Below are 20,645 nucleotides of genomic sequence, written 5' to 3'. Positions count from 1 at the left end.
CCCAGAGAGGAGTAACAAAAAATTGGAAAAAGATACAAGAGCCGAGGACTCTGAACCCCTGGCGTGGGGTAGTGACGCAGCCCTCGGGGACCACCCCATACTCTCTTCTGAGCGTCGCTTAGGGGTACTTTACCCGAGTCTTCTGAAGATGGCTATTTATTCACATTTAATCTTTGGAAGGAGCAGGGATGCTCTAAAAAGATCATGTGCTACAACCCTCCCCATCAACACCAACCGTCAAAACTATGCTAAATTATAAAGTTAAATTTCACTTTTCTAAAATGATACAAATATACAGATATAGAAATAGCTTCATCCCAAATTTTTCTCATTTTCTTTCACATATTTTTGGTGGCACTGCTTTGCTGGTGTCTAAGGCACATGTTCAGTTTGACTAACAGGTCATCAGTGTTGGTCTTAATACTCCAGGTAGAAGCTGGGAAGTTTACTTTTTCTGTGGGGCAAATGGTGGGAGAGGACCATCAGCACACAGCCACTGAACCCTCTGCATCCCCATTTCTGCCTTTCTCTTTCTGCCCCTACCTTATAGTCATTCTAATACAAAAATATCCAATGATTTGACCCCTCAATTGCCAGGCTTATACCTCCCCAGAGGCATTAGATGGAGGAGAGAAACCTAAGTAATGTTTTCAGGTGGTGTGAAATTCTGTTCTCTCTCGTGTTTTCCAGGTAGACCACAGGAATTGCATAGATATTCAACTCCAAATTATACAAGAGTTATTCCATAAAGTAGCCCTTGGACTCGTGCCTTATGAAAGAAACTATAATTATAATGAAATATTTTAGAAAGATTTTGTACTGGACTTGCTCTGTTTGCCCAGTCAAATCCACTTTCTACCCTTCAGTCTGCTTTGTGCCCTGGAAGGCTGGACCTTGAAGGATTGCAAAAGCTTGGTTCCTTTGCCCTCTGAGTGCTTCCAGTTGGGTTCAGCCAATAGGAAGTATGAGTAGGACATCCCTTTTAGTTTCCCTTACCAATGCCAATACTTCCAAGAAAGTTTAATGAAGGGATAATTTACAATCACCATTTAAGTCTTCCATCTATTTCCTCAAAGGTCCTGACCCATGTGGATTTCAGGCAGACCTAGTTATCTTAACTATGGAGAATATTGTTAAAGTGAGAGGTGATCAGTTTATCATTCAGGATTTTTGCTTTCTCTCTCTTCCTTTTTTGCTGCCTGGTTCTTGGCTTCTTCATATCATGGCCACAAGGGGGTGAGCAAGGATAGGGACAGAGACAACACTCAAAAAACCACACAAGGAATTTTTATAAATGTTGGATTATACCAACAGAGGTTGACTCTGGGTTTTACAGGTAATCTTTCTTTTCTTTTTCAAAGAATTATGTGTCTGATTTTTTGAAATATTTTTATAATTATAAATATATTATAAATATATAAATTATTAAAATATAAAGCTATTTTTAAAAATAAAAGAAGCTAAAATTGCTAAATATATATATATAATAGAATTTACTTTGAACTCTTAAAATTTGAATCAGCCAAAAAACAGTTGCCATTCTTATCTAGAGTTTTGAGGATCACTTAAAGTGGCATCTTTGGTGATGGTTTTGATCTTTTTTCCCCATCTCAGTATTCTGCTTGTCAGCATCTCTCAGTGTCACGGTGCTTTTCAAACTATTCTTCACACTTTGGCTGTCATAGTAGGTTATAAGGTGTGACTACAAAGTAATGAGGATCATACCCTTAGCTGCTTTGCTTATATTTAAGTCAGTGGGTTTATTTTTTAAAATAGAGTAATACTACCTGAATGCTTGGGAAACTTTAGCTATGCTAATCCCCAAATACCCTGCTACTTATTTTAAGTGATTTTTGCCCTTTGAGTTTTCAAACCTCATTTACTTCAAGTAGATTAGCTAATCTTTTTCACTCAAGTAAACTGGAGCCAATTCTCTTGATATTTAAAAATGCCTATCATCCACTAGGACCCGAGGTTTGGCTTTCTCAAATTCCCTATGTAAGCCTTCTGAAATGGACTTAGATGGAGTTCAAGAGGCATCTAACTTGCCTTAATGTCCTACAAAAATAAATTACAATGGAAAGATTTCACTTTTCTTGTTTTACCCTAAATTCTCATCCCTTCCACCAAATTCTGTGAAAAAATAAGTAAAATAAAGTAGGGAAGTGTGAAGATATGCTAAACAACGTATAAACATGAGGAGAAAACAATCATCTTTGATATTAAGCAAAGAGGCAAAAATTTAAACATCCCGTGATGTTCTAGCAAAAGTGTTTTGTCAATGCTAAAATATACATACTGCTAGTTAGTGTACTTGAACAATAGTGAAAAAGAAGCCAAAGTGTTAGAATAAAGGTGTTATGTAACACTCACTGCCCTCTGTGCTTTTGGGTTCTTCAGGCCTGGTAGACCCACTTCCCACTGGCTTGTGGCTGCAGTGTAGGAATGTTCAATGCACCACAGGAACCGAGGCTAAGGGATTGGCTCCAAGACCAGTCACAGTACCTGAGAAGTAACGGTAGTTGAACTCTAGGGTCAAACAAGTCATCCCAAAGTCCTCCTTGTGCCTTCTCTGTGTTGTCTGCCTCACATGCCCGCCCTTACAAAGCAGTAGCCCTCTATTTACATCTGTGCATAATAAGCCTGAAAGTTGGATAGTCTTCATGCCTTGATTTGAGTCTAATTGCCTTTTAAAAAAATAATTGTGGTAAAATACAAATAATATAAAAGTTACCATCTTAACCATTTTTTAAAAATAAATTTATTTATTTATTTATTTTTGGCTGCGTTGGGTCTTCGTTGCGGTGCGCGGGCTTCTCATTGCAGTGGCTTCTCTTGTTGCGGAGCACAGGCTCTAGGCGCGTGGGCTTCAGTAGTTGTGGCACGTGGGCTCAGCAGTTGTGGTTCGCGGGCTCTAAAGCACAGGCTCAGTAGTTGTGGTGCACGGACTTAGTTGCTCCGCGGCATGTGGGATCTTCCTGGACCAGGATCAAACCCATGTCCCCTGCATTGGCAGGCAGATTCTTAACCACTGCACCACCGGGGAAGTCCATCTTAACCATTTTTAAGTGTACAGTTCAGTAGTGTTAAGTGTATTATTTACATTGTTGTGCAACCAATCTCCAGAACTTTTTGAACATGCAAAACTGAAACTCTATACCCATCAAATAATTCCCCATTTCCTCCAGGCCCAAGCCTCTGGGAACCACCATTCTACCTTCAGTTTCTATGAATTTGACTACTCTAGATAGCTCACGTAAGTGAAATAATTCAGTATGTGTCTTTTGTGACTGGCTTATTTTACGTAGTATAATGTCCTCAAGGTTCATCCTTATTGTAGTATGTCATAATTTTCTTCCTTTTTAAGACTGAATAATATTCCATTGTATTTATATACTACATTTCTTTTTAATCCAACTGTTGATGGACTTTGGATTGCTTCCACCTTTTGGCTATTGTGAATAGTGGTGCCATGAACATGGGTGTACAAATATGTATTCAAGTCCCTGCTTTCACTTCTTCTGAGTACATACCCAGAAGTAGGATTGCTGGATTATATGGTAATTATACGTTTAATTTTTTGAATAAGCACAATACTGTTTTCCCTAGCAGCTGCATCATTTTACATTCCCATCAACAATGCACAAAAGTTCCAGTTTCTCTGCATCCTCCATAACACTTATTTTCTGTTTTGTTGTTGTTGTTTTAAATAGCCATCCTAGTGGATGAAAAGCAGTATCTCACCGTGGTTTTGATTTGACGAGTGCTATGGTCTGAATGTTAATGTCACCTCAAAATTCATATGTTGAAATCCTAACTCCCAAAGGTGATGGTATTAGGAGGTGGGGCCTTTGGGAGGTGATTTGGCCATGAGGATAGAGCCATCATGAATGGGATTAGTGTACTTATAACAGACACCCCACAGAGATCTCTAACCCTTCCCCCCATGTGAAGATTCAGTGAGAAGATGGTCAATCTATGAACCAGGAAGCAGGACTGCCTCAGAGCAAGACCATGCTGTTGCCTTGATCTTGGACTAACCAGTCTCCAGAACTGTGAGAAATAAATTTCTGTTGTTTATAAGCTACCCAGTCTGTACAACTTTGTTATAGCGGGACTAAGTCAAGTAGTGATGTTGAGTATCTTTTCAAGTGCTTATTAGCCATCTGCATATCTTCTTTGGAGAAAAGTTTTTTCAAATCCCTTGCCCATTTTTCAAGAGACTTGTTCTTTTGTTGTTGAGTTATAGGAGTTCTTCATATAACTGGATGTTAACTCCTTATCAGATATATGATTTACAAATATTTTCTCCCATTCCATGAGTTGCCTTTTCATTCTGTTGATAGTGTCCTTTGATGTATTACAAAAGATTTTAATTTAGATGTGGTCCAATTTGTTTATTTTTACTTTCGTTTGGTGTTATCTCTAAGAAACTTTTGCCTAATCCAATGTCATGAAGCTTCTCCCTTGTGTTTTCTTCTAAGAGTTGTATAGTTTTATTACTGTCTTTTTTGACCATCTTCCACATTCTTTGGACGATTTCTCTGCTTCTTGTAAAATCTAAACTACTCATTTTTGATGGGTAGAGCTGTTGATTAAGGATTTTTTTTTTTAAACTCAATTGTATTACTTTTGGAGAAGTCCTCCCTATTAGAACGCAGAATATTTCCTAGGTACAGTCTTCTAAAACTGACAGTGCTTCTCAATTTTCCCATGCATACATATCACCTGAGGATTTGTAAAATGCACATTCTGATTAGCAAGTCCTAGGTAGGGCCTAAGTTGCTGTCCTGTGGACTACACTTTGAGTAGGAAGGTGTGGGGGAGAGCTGTGATCATCAAGTATGGCCCTCTGTTCATGGGTTGTCTATGACAATCTTCCAATTCAGATGCTGAAGTACAAGTTCTTTCTTTAATTCTTATCATGTGACAAGCAGTTCTGTAGAATTTCATATAGCATTAATTGCTATATTTTGTGAGTTATTAAGAGCCATTAAAATGTGGATCCGTGAGCAACATTAGCAGAGTATTAGACTTTACAACAGAGCCTTTCATGATTTTAGGGGACCCTAGGCACTCTTGCCTTTGTAGACCCCTTCCTCCATAAAAAAATTTTAAATTCTATTTTATGACTGCATTGGTGTAAAGACAGATATAATCCAGGAAGATTCATTATTGTGGATTCATTATTGTTTTATTTATTTTCTTCTATTTTAAAAGATATTAAGACCTTTGTGGGCTCTTAAGAGTATCCTGGGCCCTAGGCACTGTGTCTACTGTGTCTAATACATGAGTTGGCCTTGGTTTACCATAGATTCTAAGTTAGAATTCCATGAGGAAGACTGGCAGCCATACAATACTTGGCAGATTGTTGAGCTCCCACAATTAATGAGCAGAGGCAGATAGTTGGAATTCCTACAATTTTCAGACGGGATGCTGTCTGAAACACATTAGCAGTGCTGTGTGTTCGTCATAATTTTCAATTGTTGCTCATCCTACTTTTGCTTATAATAAATTACTGTTAGTATACGTTATCTGTTAGTTTGTGTGGGAATTAACCCTAGAAATTTTAATGATACAAATCGATATACTTTTGCCTATAATTTTCCAAAAATCAGACTTTAAGATAAGATACATGTTATTATAGTTCAAATGTCATTCAGTCCCTTTTTGCTAAACAGGTGTATAGTTTCCCATGGTATAATTTTCGGTTGTCAGAGCTTGTCCAAAAGTTCATATTCTTCTCTTATAAAATAAATACAAGTGACAAAATGGTTTTTCTTGTACTTTGTTCTACATCTGAAGAATCAACTTGAATGTTGAAAATGTCATCAATGATGGTAGGAGTCTAGAGAGAACCAGATGCTAAAAAGGTGGTGGCAAAATATCTTCAATAGGTTGGTTAAAAGTGACAAAAAGAGATCACAATAATTTCAGGAAAGAAGATCCATGATAGAAGGACAAAAGTCTGGATGCATCAGGGGAGATAGAGGAGAATGCTGGCCTCTCACTCTGGCCCCAGGAGAAGGATATTGGAGAAGGGACTGTCTCTTGGACACAGCTAACCTTTACCATAAATTGTAATTGAACTGCAGATTTTCTATGCTAGTATATGCTAATATAGAGTGTTGTTTCCATCTGTGATTAGTGTATTAAAGTTTCTTTCACCCTGGCCAGCCCATCTGAATGGTCATATTAGTAACTAACATTTGTCTTGCTTATCTCCTAAAATTTGGACCTTATATCCAAGAGTACCTACAGCAAGGAAGTCCTAGGAAAATGTCTCTTCCCAACACTGACCTAACTTACTATCTTAGCTTCTACCTGTATTTGACTTTCATTGAATCCAGACCATTAAAAGTTAACATTGGTGGCAACTGTACCACTGGTTAGTGACGCATTCGCTGTTTTTCTCTTGGGCTCCAGATCAAGTTCTGGTCTGTGGGAAAGGATGGTGAAAAGGAAACGTATATCTCAAAGAAGGAATGTTAGAACCAGAGTTCTTGGGCAGTGAGGACACAAATGTTCTTTTTCTTTTGAGCTTCAAAGGAACAAATGAATCATAGGAACTTGATGTACAGTATATTTCTCATTTAGAAGAGACGTATTAACAACTACCAGGTTTTTAGAAGGTTCTGAACAACTCACAGAGAAAGTAAACAACATGTTAAACTTTAAATCTGGCTACTACATCTAATATATCATGCTAATGACATTAACATAAAATGGAGCACTTAGAATGCTTTAACAAATGTAAGATCACATTCCTTTTCCTGTCATATGGGCCTCTATATTTAAATACCCCCAATACAAACTACTATATATAAAATAGATAACCAACAAGGACCTACTGTATAGCACAGGTAACTATACTCATTATTTTGTAATAACCTATATGGGAAAAGAATCTGAAAAATTATATGTATATATATGTGTGTATATATATATGTATATGTATATATTTAACTGAATCACTTTGCTGTACACCTAAAACTAACACAACATTGTAAATCAACTATACTTCAATAAATAAATACCCATATATAGAATTACTAAAGTTTATTTTTTAAAAAACCAATATGAATCAATGAATGTAATGAGTCCTATAATTCTAAGTGCAATGCTATAGAAAATAGTCTGACAGATGATGACCTGACCATGGAACAAACACAGTCTCAGAGAGGCATCCTGTGAACTTTCAGAAAATAGCAATCAGGGAGTGACTTTCTTGACCAAAGGTTTTGTTTTGGCTGATTTGATTTGACTAAGAAGTTCTGATAAGGGGGTCAGAACTAGGACCAATGTAGGAAGCTCTAGAGAAATCGATTTCACTTCATTATAGGGAAAAATTTTCTAAGTCAGACAGAACAGGCTGTTCCCAGGAAGAACCAGCTATCTAGCAGAAATAAGCCACTTAGCCACTTGGTGGAGATGCCGTAAAGGAGAATTCAAGTAACATGGCTGTACACGATGGCTTTAATCTTGGGATTTTGTGATTCTTTATTTGGAGTCTGAACAGTTGTTGTTTTAAACTGCTTGAGATTTTATTAATAGTAGTTACAGGAAATATCTTTCACATACCAAGTGAAAAAGACTCAACACATACAAAACAGAGTGCTAGTTATTATCACTAATAAACAATCAGGAAAAAAGAAAATAGGAAAAAAGAAGAATGAGATGACAATCAGTTCCATTATGATACGTCATAACATAGACATTACCAATTAACAATTATTATCTGAATTTAGACAGGATGATGGTTTGGAATTCATGAGTTTAGCCATTCCCAAGCTACTGTGAGGCCCATTTAGCCATTCCCAAACTACTGTGAGGCCCTAAGTAAATTTACAAACTTGAGAATTATCATTCCTAAAAAAATCTTCCCACTGTTCACAGACATCAGTGATTTTCAAACTTCTATGTGTGTCAGAATCACTTGGGAAGCTTACTAAACAACAGATGCCTAGTCCCTACCCACGGAGATTCTGACTCAGTGGGTCTGGGATGGGACCCTGGGTATTTTCATGTTTACAATCTCCCCAGGTGATTCTGATGCACCTCAAGTTTGAGAGCTGCTGACCTATCTCAGGAGAGCGCATTTGCATTAAATAAGTAGTCTAGTACAGCTCTTAGACAACAAAGTATAATATAAATGCTGAGCTTTATTCTTTTAAGCAGAATACTTCCTATGCAGCTATTAATTATTAGCAAATTTCCAGAAGCAGAAATTATTATGTCCATATATCAGGATACTAATTTCTCTCCAGCTCCAACTCAACACTTACAACACCATAGAGGTGCCTCCCTGGTGGCACAGTGGTTAAGAATCCGCCTGCCAATGTAGGGGACATGGGTTCGAGCCCTAGTCCGGGAAGATCCCACATGCCGTGGAGCAACTAAGCCCATGCACCACAACTACTGAGCCTGTGCTCTAGAGCCCGTGAACCACAACTACTGAGCCCATGCACCACAACTACTGAAGCCCACACGCCTAGAGCCCGTGCTCTGCAACAAGAGAAGCCAACGCAATGAGAAGCCTGCGCACCACAACAAAGAGTAGCCCCCGCTCGCCACAACTAGAGAAAGCCTGCACGCAGCAAAGAAGACCCAATGCAGCCAAAAATAAAAATAAGTCAAAAACAAACAAAAAAACACTGTAGGGGTTAAAAATGCACACACAGGCTTTAGAGTCAAAGTAGGGATTGAGTATTGGCTGTCAATTATGAACAGTGAGACCTTGGTAGAGTGGCTTCACTTTGCTGAGTCTCAATTTCTTCATGTGGAAAAAACAGGGATTAGTGTACTTGTCTCACAGGGTTGTTACGAGGATTAAATGAGATAATGGAAGTGAGATGTTTATCACAGCTACTCAATAAATGGAAGTACTGTTATTATTATGGTGACTAATCCTAGATGATTTCAGTGTGACCTTGCTGTGATTAATGCAGGATAAGAAATAGAATCAATTTAATGAGCTTTCTGTGACCATATATTTGTTCCAGGGAAGGGTGAAACATACATGTGTTTCCATTATACACAGTACAATCAAATGTTTTATCTATATTAAAGTAATTTTATCAGATCCCTTCCGTTCTTCATTTGTTTATATCACTTAGAAATAAACTCCCCTATAGTCACATAAGGAGATCATTTTACAGAAAGAAATTAATATCCTAAAATGGCCACCTGTGTGATATTGTAGGCCACACAGCAGACACAAGCTATGGAAATCCAAGATTTGGAAGACTAATTTTATATCCCAGACCAAAGTTCTCCCTCAAAACCAGAATTTTTTTTTTTAATTAAGCATTTAATTTCTTTTTAAAATTGAAGTATAGTTGACTTACAATATTATATTAGTTTCAAGTGTACAACATAGTGATTCAATATTTTTATAGATTCAGAATGTTTTTCTAAAACAAAAAATAAATTAATCTTACAGTGGTGAGAGGCTTATGCCCTAATTCTAGACAGAAAACTGATAACAGTGATCAGCAAACAGCATTACTCATTGTTCTTTCAGCTGGAGTATTCTGACCCATTACATTAAAATGAATATGAACAATTTTCAGACAAACAGTCTTCAGCAACTAGATTTCCAATAGAGCAGTTCAATTCCCCTATCCCAGACTTAACCAACTCTGGTTCTCAAGGGTCCCCAATCTTTTTCTAAAAGAACACCTTTTCATTTCCAGACACTATGATTTTGCATGGGTAGGAGTGGGCATGAGGTGAGGCCAGAAAAGGCTCAGGAGCTAACAGTGAAGTCCCTGAACATAGGTAGATAGTGCTGACAATAGAATTACTGAGCTCCCTGCTCCCATCCCTGTGTGGGAACTGGTCAGAGGAGAAACAGATAGGGTGTGACCAACAACATTTGTGCCTGATCTACTAGTAGAAATATGGATGAGCTGCTGGAGGTCCCCTGGGTTTTATCATAATTATCAGCACACATCTATCAAACAAAGAAACTGTAAAGGGTACTGTGCTGGCAAGCACTTTACATTAATTCTGCAACAAAATATACAGTCTTACAATTAATGATCCATGTGTTAGGCAGCAAATCCCAATGGCAGTAACAGAGGAGGGTTTGCAGATGTGTTCACGACAACATGGCAGGGTCCTGTTACAGGAATTCTATTACTGAATGAATTGTCCCCGATAGAAAAACAGGTGCGAGTTGGCGGCTACAGCCAAGAAGAATGGATGACTGATAAGTACAGACACCTGGATCTTATCTGAATATTCTGGTTCAGTAAAAACACCCAGTAGCCCTTTGTTCCTTTGTTTACTCATTTAGTCAACAGATTTGTATTGAACACTTCTTATTTAGGATGCATGGAGCTGGTTGCTGAGGATGCAATGGTGAATTAAACAGACTGATACTACCTAAGAGCTACTGACAAGAAAATAAATAAAATGCAGTATTGCCAATCATATCAGTATTTATGTACCATGGTAGGAGCAGTGCAGAATACCCTCAGAGCAGACAGAGGATCACCTGACATAAACAAAAACTGGGGGAATTCCCTAGTGGTCCAGTGGTTAGGGCTCCGTGCTTTCACTGCTGAGGGCCTGGGTTCAATCCCTGGTCGGGGAACTAAGATCCCCCAAGCCACAGGGCGCAGCCAAAAAAAAAAAAAAATGTGAAGAGTAAGCTAAGAAGCAAAGATTCAAGGAAGGGTTATTTTCAGAGGAGGTGGAGAGGGTGGTTGGAGGGAAAAAACAGAGGGGGAGGGAGGAGTGTTCTTGGCTGAAGGAACAGCGCGTTTGAAAGCTTGGAATTGAAATTGCAGGGTGTGTCAGATGAACTAGCTGAAGAAAACCCTGGCCCCCAGTGGGGGTATGATGTCAAGATGAGATGAGGCTGGAGATGAAAGCAAAGCCAAGAACATGAGGGACCTAGTAAGCCAAAGTATTTTATCCTGAGGCAATGGACAACTATGAAGTATTTCAAATCTTGATCTTCTTGCATGTTAGAAAGATCCCTCTAGCTATTTGCTACAAAAGATAAGGGAGAAGATTTAGTAATTTCCTTCATCTCCTCCCTCAAAGACAACCTGCCAAATAGGTTCATAAAGTTTTACCTTAGTATTTTCAAATTTACTAAAACCATGTGAAGGTGCCAGGAAGGTCCAGTGAGGTCAGTTGCAGCACTGAGTTGAAGTGATTAAATCCGAGCAGATTCTGAGCCAGACTGAAGGGGGTTAGGCATTTTTGTTTCCACTGTAGCTGTTGATGCTTTCACCCCTTACCTTTCTCAAGCCGATCTATCCCAATCAACTGTAAAATATGAAGAACACAGAAGTTTGGTTGACATCACTAATAAAACTATTCCAATTAGGACATAAAGAATTTCTATCCACAGTAAGCTGATAAAGGTTTCATCTGAACAAATTTGGTATTTGATATGTACTGCTTGAAATTGCCAATTTGAGTACAGAGACCATGTTTCCCAGATTCCTTCAAACTAAAGTAATCGGACCCTATGGGGCCTTCCTGGGAAAGATGCTTACATGTCCTCTGCCTGCCTCTTGTTAGTAGAAAAACTTTAGCCTCCTAGGTCTTCCCTAAGTTCCAAAGAGCAAATTTAATCAGAGAAGTGAGAAAATGCAGAAACAAAGGAAAACAGTCAAATAAGGCAAAATAATATTTAAGCCATTAAACAAAGTCAAGGACCTTTAGTTCCTCCTCAAGGGCTATGGATAATATCCTGAGCATATCCTTAAGCTAATATTTTGCGAATACTGAAACCCCCACGAGGTGGAAAAAGTTAACTGCATGCTGACCACAAGCACGTAGACCCCAGACCGGTTGGAACTAGAAGGTTGATAATGTTGACTCCCGTCTACCTCACCACCAACCAATCAGAAGAATGTCCACAAGCTGGTCGCACATCCTGCAACCCTCTCCCTCACCCTGTCTCTAAAAACCTTTCCCTGAAAGCCATCAGGGAGTTCGGGCCTTTTGAGCACAAGCTGCCAGTACTCCTTGCTTGGCCTCGTGATAAAATGCTGCACTTTCCTTCACCACGATCTGGTGTCAGTAAATTGGCTGTACTGCACATGGGTGAGCAGACCCAAGTTTGACTCGATAACAAAATGATAATTGCTGTCCTTGAAGAGTAAATGATAGATTCCTGGGCTTTTCATGGTGCTCTGTGGTACTCCCGACTTAGGCTACTATCCTTTACTTTTCTGAAAGAGCAGGTCACATGGAAAACCTAAGACAGAGGTTGGCAGAAGGTTGCCTACTGCAACATGAGAGTGATCTAGGCTTAATTTTCATTCTGCCATCTTAGGGATAGATACACATTAACAACTTATTTCTTATGTTAAAATCTTAGGTAGAAACAAACAAACAAAAACAACAAAGCACAAAATGATTGCAAGCTTCTTTTAGAGAGGCTTCTGATATCATTCCATTTCATTTTTTCTTTGTACTTAGCTCTAATACTCAAATTAAGAAATCCTAATTTGTAGTATTATCTAATTTTTGTGGTATAAATACTCTCACCATGACCAATGACAATTATTATGTCATGCCACTGAAGGGAAGGTGGAGTTGGGATGTGCACAACTGGCTATTCCAGAAGTGGGTGCAAGCTGGTTGCAGCATACCATTGCATGTGATCACAGTTGAGCCATACCAACCAACTCAAGACAGTCGATTCACCCCCACTTACGATCCAGTCATGGTTAGAGTAGATATGATCTGTTCCTGCTGTGCCCTGCCCAGATTCCTGACTCCCGAAATTGTGAGAGTAATAAAATAGTTTTGTTTTAAGCCACTAAGTGTTATTTTTTTAAAACAGCTTTATTTGAGATCTAATTCACATACCATATAAATTCACCCATTTAAAGTGTACAATTCAGTGGCTTTTAGCATATTCATAGAGTTGTGTGTCCATCAGCATAATCAATTTTAGAACATTTTCATTACCACTCCCCCCAATCCTTCCCCAAACCCCTTCCCTAGGCAACCAATAATCTATTTTCTGTCTCTATTGATTTGCCTGTTCTGGACATTTCATACAAATGGGATCATACAATGTGGCCTTTCGTGACTGGCTTAATTTACTTAGCATAATATTTTCAAGGTTCATCGATGTTGTAGCAAATATCAGTGTGTCATTTCTTTTTTATTATCAAATAATATTCCATTGTATGGATATACCACATTTTATTTATTCATTTATTAGTTGATGAGCATTTGGATTGTTTACACTTAATCTTAGTCCATCCAGGCTGTTATAACTCGTAAATTAGGAGACTTATTTTCGTTTTGTGACCCTTACTATACAGTGTCCTAGTTAGAAACAGAATGAATGATAAAAGGACTTTCCATATTACTCTTTACAGATTTTCTGCTTTATGGCTATATTTGAATAATGAATATGTTTCACATACACAAGGAATGTACAATGAGACAAATTATCTAAATTAAACTGTGGTAAAAACAAAGTACTTTAGATATAATAGCAACATAATTGTTCCTTTTCTCTGCCTTAACTTAAGGCAACAGGCTTATTAGAGTTATTTTAGCATCAATTTTCTTAAATAGTTTTGCTTATATTTATTAGGGTATTGGTAGATTATAATTTAGCCACAGATTAGACCTGATCTTGCCAATTTTGATGCAAAGGAGGTTTTGATATCTACTACAACCTCCATAGTTAAGGAAAAATATAAGCAGGAACACCTTTGATTTCTTGCTATATTTAGCACAATAAATTTTAAATGGAAATTTTCTTGCTCCACCTATAACTGAAAAGGCATAGCACCATGGGAATGATGTTGTGTAGTGCTGCAGTAGCAGAGAGACATGGTTAAAAGTATACATAACTGGTATGAACACACAGATATATTTTAGATCTTATAGAGAAATGACTGCTATTAAGAACAACTGAAACAGCAGAAACTGATCAAAACATCTGTAATTAATATGTATCATAAAAATATTAGACACATATTTTGGGAGAATAAACCATTCTTTGAAGAATCACAAAATTCACATATGTCAGGGATGATAGTAATACCTAATTAAATGCCATATTCAAATGTCAAATTTTGCTTAGACTGCCCCACCTCCACCCCTTTTCCCCACCTCTTTTCTCTTACTATTTTAGGAGAGGAAAATAGCTCTATGGTTAAGAGCACAGACTCTAGAGTCTAGTTGCCTGCTTTGCTACTTATGAGCTGCGTAGTCTTCGGCAAGTCAGTTAAATTCTCTGTACCTCCATTTCCTGATAAGGGCAATTATAGAACCTACCATATGGTGGCTGTGAGGACAAAATGAGTTAATATCAATACATGTAAAGTGCTCAGATCACTGCTTGGCACACAGTTAGTATTCAGTAAGCGTTAGATATCATCAGCTCCAGAAACTTTTTCTTCTGAGGGCCTTCAATTAAAACAAGGGCTTCTAAAAAGGGTGAAATATTTGTGTTCCTTAGCATTATCACTTCTGATCTTCAATAAGATATACATATGCACAATTCAACAAGAAGTCAAATGATTAGAAAAATGTTTATTAAGGTAAAGCTGCAAGGGACTTCCCTAGTGGCACAGTGGTTAAGAATCTACCTGCTAATGCAGGGCACACAGGTTTGAGCCCTGGTCCGGGAAGATCCCACATGCCGTGGAGCAACTAAGCACGTGCACCACAACTACTGAGGCTGCGCTCTAGAGCCCATGAACCACAACTACTGAGCCCTTGTGCCACAACTACTGAAGCCCGTGCACCTAGAGCCTGTGCTCTGCAACAAGAGAAGCCACCGCAATGAGAAGCCCGCGCACCACAACAAAGAGTAGCCCCCGCTCACCGCAACTAGAGAAAGCCTACACACAGCAACGGAGACCCAATGCAGTCCGTAAAAGGGCTGAAGGGATCACAAACCGAATCAAGTGACTCAGCAAATCCTGTTAGAAGGCAATGCATTTATTGAGTACTCTTCCAAATAAAGTGTTGTAATATTTCTATAAATACAGAAACTTAAAACTAATCAACTATCTGTTGTGTATTTATTGAGATCTTTAATATCTTAATATACAAAAAAATGGGAAGATCAGGCTACAGTGAAGGAGCTAAGCTTATTAAGGATTAAGGATTTAGCTCATTTTCTGACACAGCATTCAGAAATATTAAAAAAAAAAGTCTCAGTTCATATAAAAGTGTTTAAATCTGCCTTTCCAAACCAAATTTGACATAGCTTTATCAAGATACTCTTTCTCTGTGGAGCCAAAGCAGAAGTTGTATAGCATGCTGAGGACTAATTGTCATGGACCACAGTTAATTATTATTTTGGGTATTGAGCTAAAGTCAGACCCATTTCTCCTAATCCACATAAATGAAAACTACTTCACCTGATAATCTCTCTGAGCCTGTTTTTAAGTGTTTAAAACTCAGGGTCCCCTGATCCTAATCCAGTACTCTTTCCCCTCTGTCACACTACTTGTGACTCTGCATGTGCTAAGGAACAGCTTCCTTCTGAATCCTTAAAAGGAAAAACTCAAATTCCCCAGAACATAAGCAACTTTGGAATGAAAAGTTCAGCAATTTCATTTGAGATAGTTCAGGGAATGTATTTATTTCAGGCTAACCACACCCCTACAGAGGGAGTGCTTTTGGCATATGGCTTCATCTTGTGCATTAGGAATGCAATCTGCAGTCATTGCATAACCACTGTACAATGCCAGTTTCATGAGGCAATGGTATTTTAGCTAAAATAGTTATCTCAGGGAGGAGGTGAGTTGTTGGTGTACTTAAAGGCTATGGTTTTACCTAACTTATACATAATTTTCTATAAAAGATAATGGCATGACAAACCCAAAGGAGAGCTACAGTTTTGCTCTTACAAACCATTTATAATTAAAATGGGACTATTCTCTGAAGAGCCAAAAGTAGCCATTTAGAAAGAATGTTCATACAACAATTCAGGAAAGAAAAAGTGAAAAACAGATACTTAGAATTTACCAAGCAGCCATTTACTCAGATGATAAAGGACACAAGGACTGAGGGCACGTGGAGCCTAGCAGATTTACAATCTAAATGAATATGAACAAGGATGTTCATGACATGTGGGGAAAAAAAAATTAAAAAGTAAAATATCAAAAAGGAAGGTGAAAAGAATCTTTATTTTTAGCAAAAATTTGAATTATATTAGTTTCTTTAAGGGCGCATTCTCCTCAGCTTCCAAAGGTATTAATGGTTAAATGAGACAATTATTGTTAACTATAGGCACTATGTTGTACAGCAGACCTCTAGAACTTATTAATCTTGAATAACTGTAACTTTACACTCATTGAACAACTATTCTCCATTTTCCCCCTCCCCCCATCCCCTGGTAACCATCATTATTTTCTTCTTAAGTTTGGTTAAATACCTCATAGAAGTGGCATCATGTAGTATTTGTCTTTCTGAGAATGAGTTATTTCACCTAGCATGTCTTCAGGTCCAACGATGTTGTTGCAAATGGTAGGATTTTCTTCTTTTTTAAGGCTGAGTAATATTCCATTGTATGTATACAGCAAATTCATTTGTCTGTCAGTGCACATTTGGGTTATTTCCTTATCTTGGCTATTGTGAATAATGCTGTACTGTGCACTTCAAATTTTTTTTAATTAATTATTTATTTTTGGTTGTGTTGGGTCTTCGTTGCTGCACACGGGCTTTCTCTAGTTGTGGCGAGCGGGGGCTACACTTTGTTGCGGTGCGCTGGCTTCTCATTGTGGTAGCTTCTCTGGTTGCAGAGCACAGGCTCTAGGCACGCGGGCTTCAGTAGTTGCGGCTCGTGGGCTCTAGAGCTCAGGTTCAGCAGTTGTGGCACACGGGCTTAGTTGCTCTGCAGCATGTGGGATCTTCCCAGACCAGGGCTCGAACCTGTGTCCCCTGTATTAGCAGGCAGATTCTTAACCACTGCGCCACCAGGGAAGCCCCGTGCACTTAAAATTTTGATAAAAGGATAGTCCTCATGGTAAGTTTTCTTGCCACACACACACACACACACAAAGGACACAAGGAAATTTTTGGAGGTGATGGATGCTTTTTTTTAAGATTTTTTTTTTTGATGTGGATAATTTTTAAAGTCTTTATTGAGTTTGTTACAATATTGCTTCTGTTTTATGTTTTTTGGCTTTTTGGCCCTGAGGCATGTGGGATCTTAGCTCCCTGACCAGTGATCAAACCTGCATCCCCTGCATTGGAAGGCGAAGTCTTAACCACTGGACTGCCAGGGAAATCCCATGGATGCTTATTTTTTGATTGTGGTATGATAAACATCAAATTGCATGCATTAAATATGCGCAGTTTTGGTATATCAATTATACCTCGATAAAGATGTAAAAAATTAAAATAAGTTTAAAAATGATCTGGAAATGTAATCAAGAGTTCTTCTGGGTCAAATTCTTATAAGGAAAACTTCCCAGCATCTACTCATTAAACAAGTCATAATATGCAGGGAAGGGTGGAAAGAACCCAAGACAAAATGTCCTTTAAAGTTGTACCTTAGTCCACTGGATGCCAGTACTTCACCTATACTCAAAGCCAGTACTCAAAGACACCAATATGGACAATGAACTAATACATAGGCATATTTTATTTTAATTGAAGTATACTTGCTGAATAATATTGTATGTCACAGATGTACAATACAGCAATTCACAATTTTTAAAGGTTATACTCCTTTAGTTATTATAAAATATTAGCTATATTCTCCATGTTATACAATATATGCTTGTAGCTAATTTATTTTATGCACAATAGTTTGTACCTCTTACTCCCCTACTCCTACATTACCCTTCCCTCCTTCCCTCTACCCACTGGTAATGAATAATTTGTTCTCTATATCTGAGTCTGCTTCTTTTTTGTTATATTCATTAGTTGGTTTTATTTTTTAGATTCCACATAAGTGATATCATACAGTATTTGTCTTTCTCTGTATGACTTACGTCACTTAGCATAATACCCTCCAAGTTCATCCATGTTGCTGCAAATGGCAAAATTTAGTTCTTTTTTGTAGCTGAGTAGTATTCTATTGTGTGTGTATGTATGTGTGTATATATATATGCCACATCTTCTTTATCCTTTTATCTGTTGATAGACACTTAGGTTACTTCCATATCTTGGCAATTGTAAATAATGCTGCTAGAAACACTGGGTTGCATGAATTGTTTCAAATTAGTGTTTTTGTTTTTTTCAGATATACAATATATCCAGGAGTGGAAGTGCTGGGTCATATGGTAGTTCCATTTTTAGTGTTTAGAGAAACCTCCATAGTTTTCCACAGTGGCTGCACTAATTTACATTCCCACCAGAAGTGTGTGAGGGTTTCCTTTTCTCACATCCTCTCCAACATTTGTCATTTGTGTTCTTTTTGATGACAGCCATTCTGACAGGTGTGCAGTGATATCTAATTATGGTTTTGATTTGCATTTCTGTGATGATTAGCAATGTTGAGCATTGTTTCATGTGCCTGTTGGCCATCTGCATTTCCTCTTTGGAAAGATGTCCATTCAGTTCTTCTGATCATTTTTTAATTGGGTTTTTTTTTTATGTTAAGTTGTATGAGTTGCTTATATATGTTGGATATTAATCCCTTTATAGGTCACGTTATTTGCAAATATTCTCTCCCATTCAGTAGACTATCTTTTCATTTTGTCGATGGTTTCCTTTGCTGTGCAAAAGATTTTAAGTTTAATTAGGTCCGTTTGTTTATTTTGCTTTTATTTTCTTTGCTTTAGGAGATGGATCCAAAAAGATATCACTGTGATTTATGTCAAAGAGTGATCTACCCATGCTTTCCTATAGGAATTTTATACTATCTGGTTTTACATTGCTGTGATTTATGTGAGATTGTTCTGCCTATGTTTTCTCAAGTTTTATAGTATCCATTTTGACTTTATTTTTGTATATGGTGTTAGAGAATGTTTTAATTTCATTCTTTTACATGTAGCTATCCAGTTTTCCCAGCACTTATTGAAGAGACTGTCTTTTCTCCATTGTATGTTCTTGCTTCCTTTGCTGTAGATTAATTGACCATATAAGGGTGGGTTCATTTCTGGACTCTCTATTCTGTTCCATTGATCTATGTGTCTGCTTCTGTGCCAATACCATACTGTTTTGATTACTGTAGCTTTGTAGGATAGTCTAAAGTCAAGGAGTGTGATTCCTCCAGCTCTATTCTTCGTTGTCAAGATTGTTTTGGCTGTTTGGGGTCTTTTGTGTTTCCATACACATCTTTAAATTATTTGTTCTAGTTCTATAAAAAAATGCCATTGGTATTATGATAGGGATTACATTGAATCTGTAGGTTGTCTTGAGTAGTATGGTCATTTTTTTTAATATATAAATTTATTTTATTTATTTATTTATGGCTGCGTTGGGTCTTCGTTGCTGCACACGGGCTTTCTCTAGTTGCAGTGAGTGGGGACAACTCTTCATTGTGGTGTGTGAGCTTCTCATTGCAGTGGCTTCTCTTGTTGCGGAGCACGGGCTCTAGGCACACGGGCTTCAGTAGTTGTGGCACACAGGCTTAGTTGCTCTGCGGCATGTGAGATCTTCCCGGACCAGGGCTTGAACCCGTGTGCCCTGCACTGGCAGGCAGATTCCTAACTGCTTGTGTCACCAGGGAAGTCCCAGTATGGTCATTTTAACAATTCAAGAACATGTTACATCTTTCCATTTGTTTGTGTTGCCCTCAGTTTCTTTCATCAGTGTCTGACAGTTTTCTGAGTGCAGGTTTTTTCCTCCTTAGGTAGATTTGTTCCTAGGTATTTTATCCTTTTTGATGTGATGGTAAATAGGATTATTTCCTTAATTTCTCTTTCTGATATCTCATGGTTAGTATATAGAAATGCAACAGATTTCTCCATGTTATTTTTGTACCCTGTAACTTTACTGAATTCATTGATGAGATCTAGTGGTTTTCTGGGTGGTGTCTTTAGGATTTTCTATGTATGGTATTGTGTCATCTGCAAACAGTGACAGTTTTACTTCTTCCCTTCCAATTTGGATTCTTGTTATATCTTTTTCTTCTCTGATTGCTGTGGCTAGGACTTCCAAAACTATGTTGAATAAAAGTGAGAGTGGGCATCCTTCTCTTGTTCCTATCTTAGAGAAAATGTTTTCAGTTTTTCATCGAGTATGATGTTAGCTGTGGGTTTGTCATATATGGCCTTTATTAAGTTGACTGTATGCCTACTTTCTGAAGAGATTTTTTTAATCAAAAATGGATGTTGGGGTTTCCCTGGTGGCGCAGTGGTTGAGAATCTGCCTGCCAACGCAGGGGACACGGATTCGAGCCCTGGTCTGGGAAGATCCCACATGCCGCGGAGCAACTGGGCCCGTGAGCCACAACTACTGACCCTGCGTGTCTGGAGCTTGTGCTCTGCAACACGAGAAGGCCGCGACAGTGAGAGGCCCGTGCACTGTGATGAAGAGTAGCCCCCACTCGCCGCAACTAGAGAAAGCCCTCGCACAAAGACCCAACACAGCCAAAAATAAAAAAATAAAGACTATTAAAAAGAAAATGGATGTTGAATTTTAGCAAAAGCTTTTTCTGCATCTGTTGAGATGATCATATGGTTTTTATTCTTTTTGTTAATGTGGTGTATCACACTGGTTAATTTGCGGATATTGAAAAATCC

The 20,645-nt window shown here is 38.1% G+C and overlaps 1 protein-coding gene across 1 annotated transcript in view; it reads left to right on the top strand.

Moving 5' to 3' along the window:
- The window catches only part of LOC309656204 (muscarinic acetylcholine receptor M5), a 340,164-nt gene that overhangs the window by 270,490 nt on the left and 49,029 nt on the right, over positions 1 to 20,645 (top strand). The gene's annotated exons all lie outside the window — the stretch shown is intronic.

Source organism: Balaenoptera physalus (assembly GCF_965194825.1).
Source record: "Balaenoptera physalus genome assembly, chromosome: 2".
Classification (NCBI taxonomy): domain Eukaryota; kingdom Metazoa; phylum Chordata; class Mammalia; order Artiodactyla; family Balaenopteridae; genus Balaenoptera; species Balaenoptera physalus.
The sequence above is the reverse complement of the archived record's forward strand: the minus strand, read 5'-3'. Positions and strand labels throughout refer to the sequence as shown.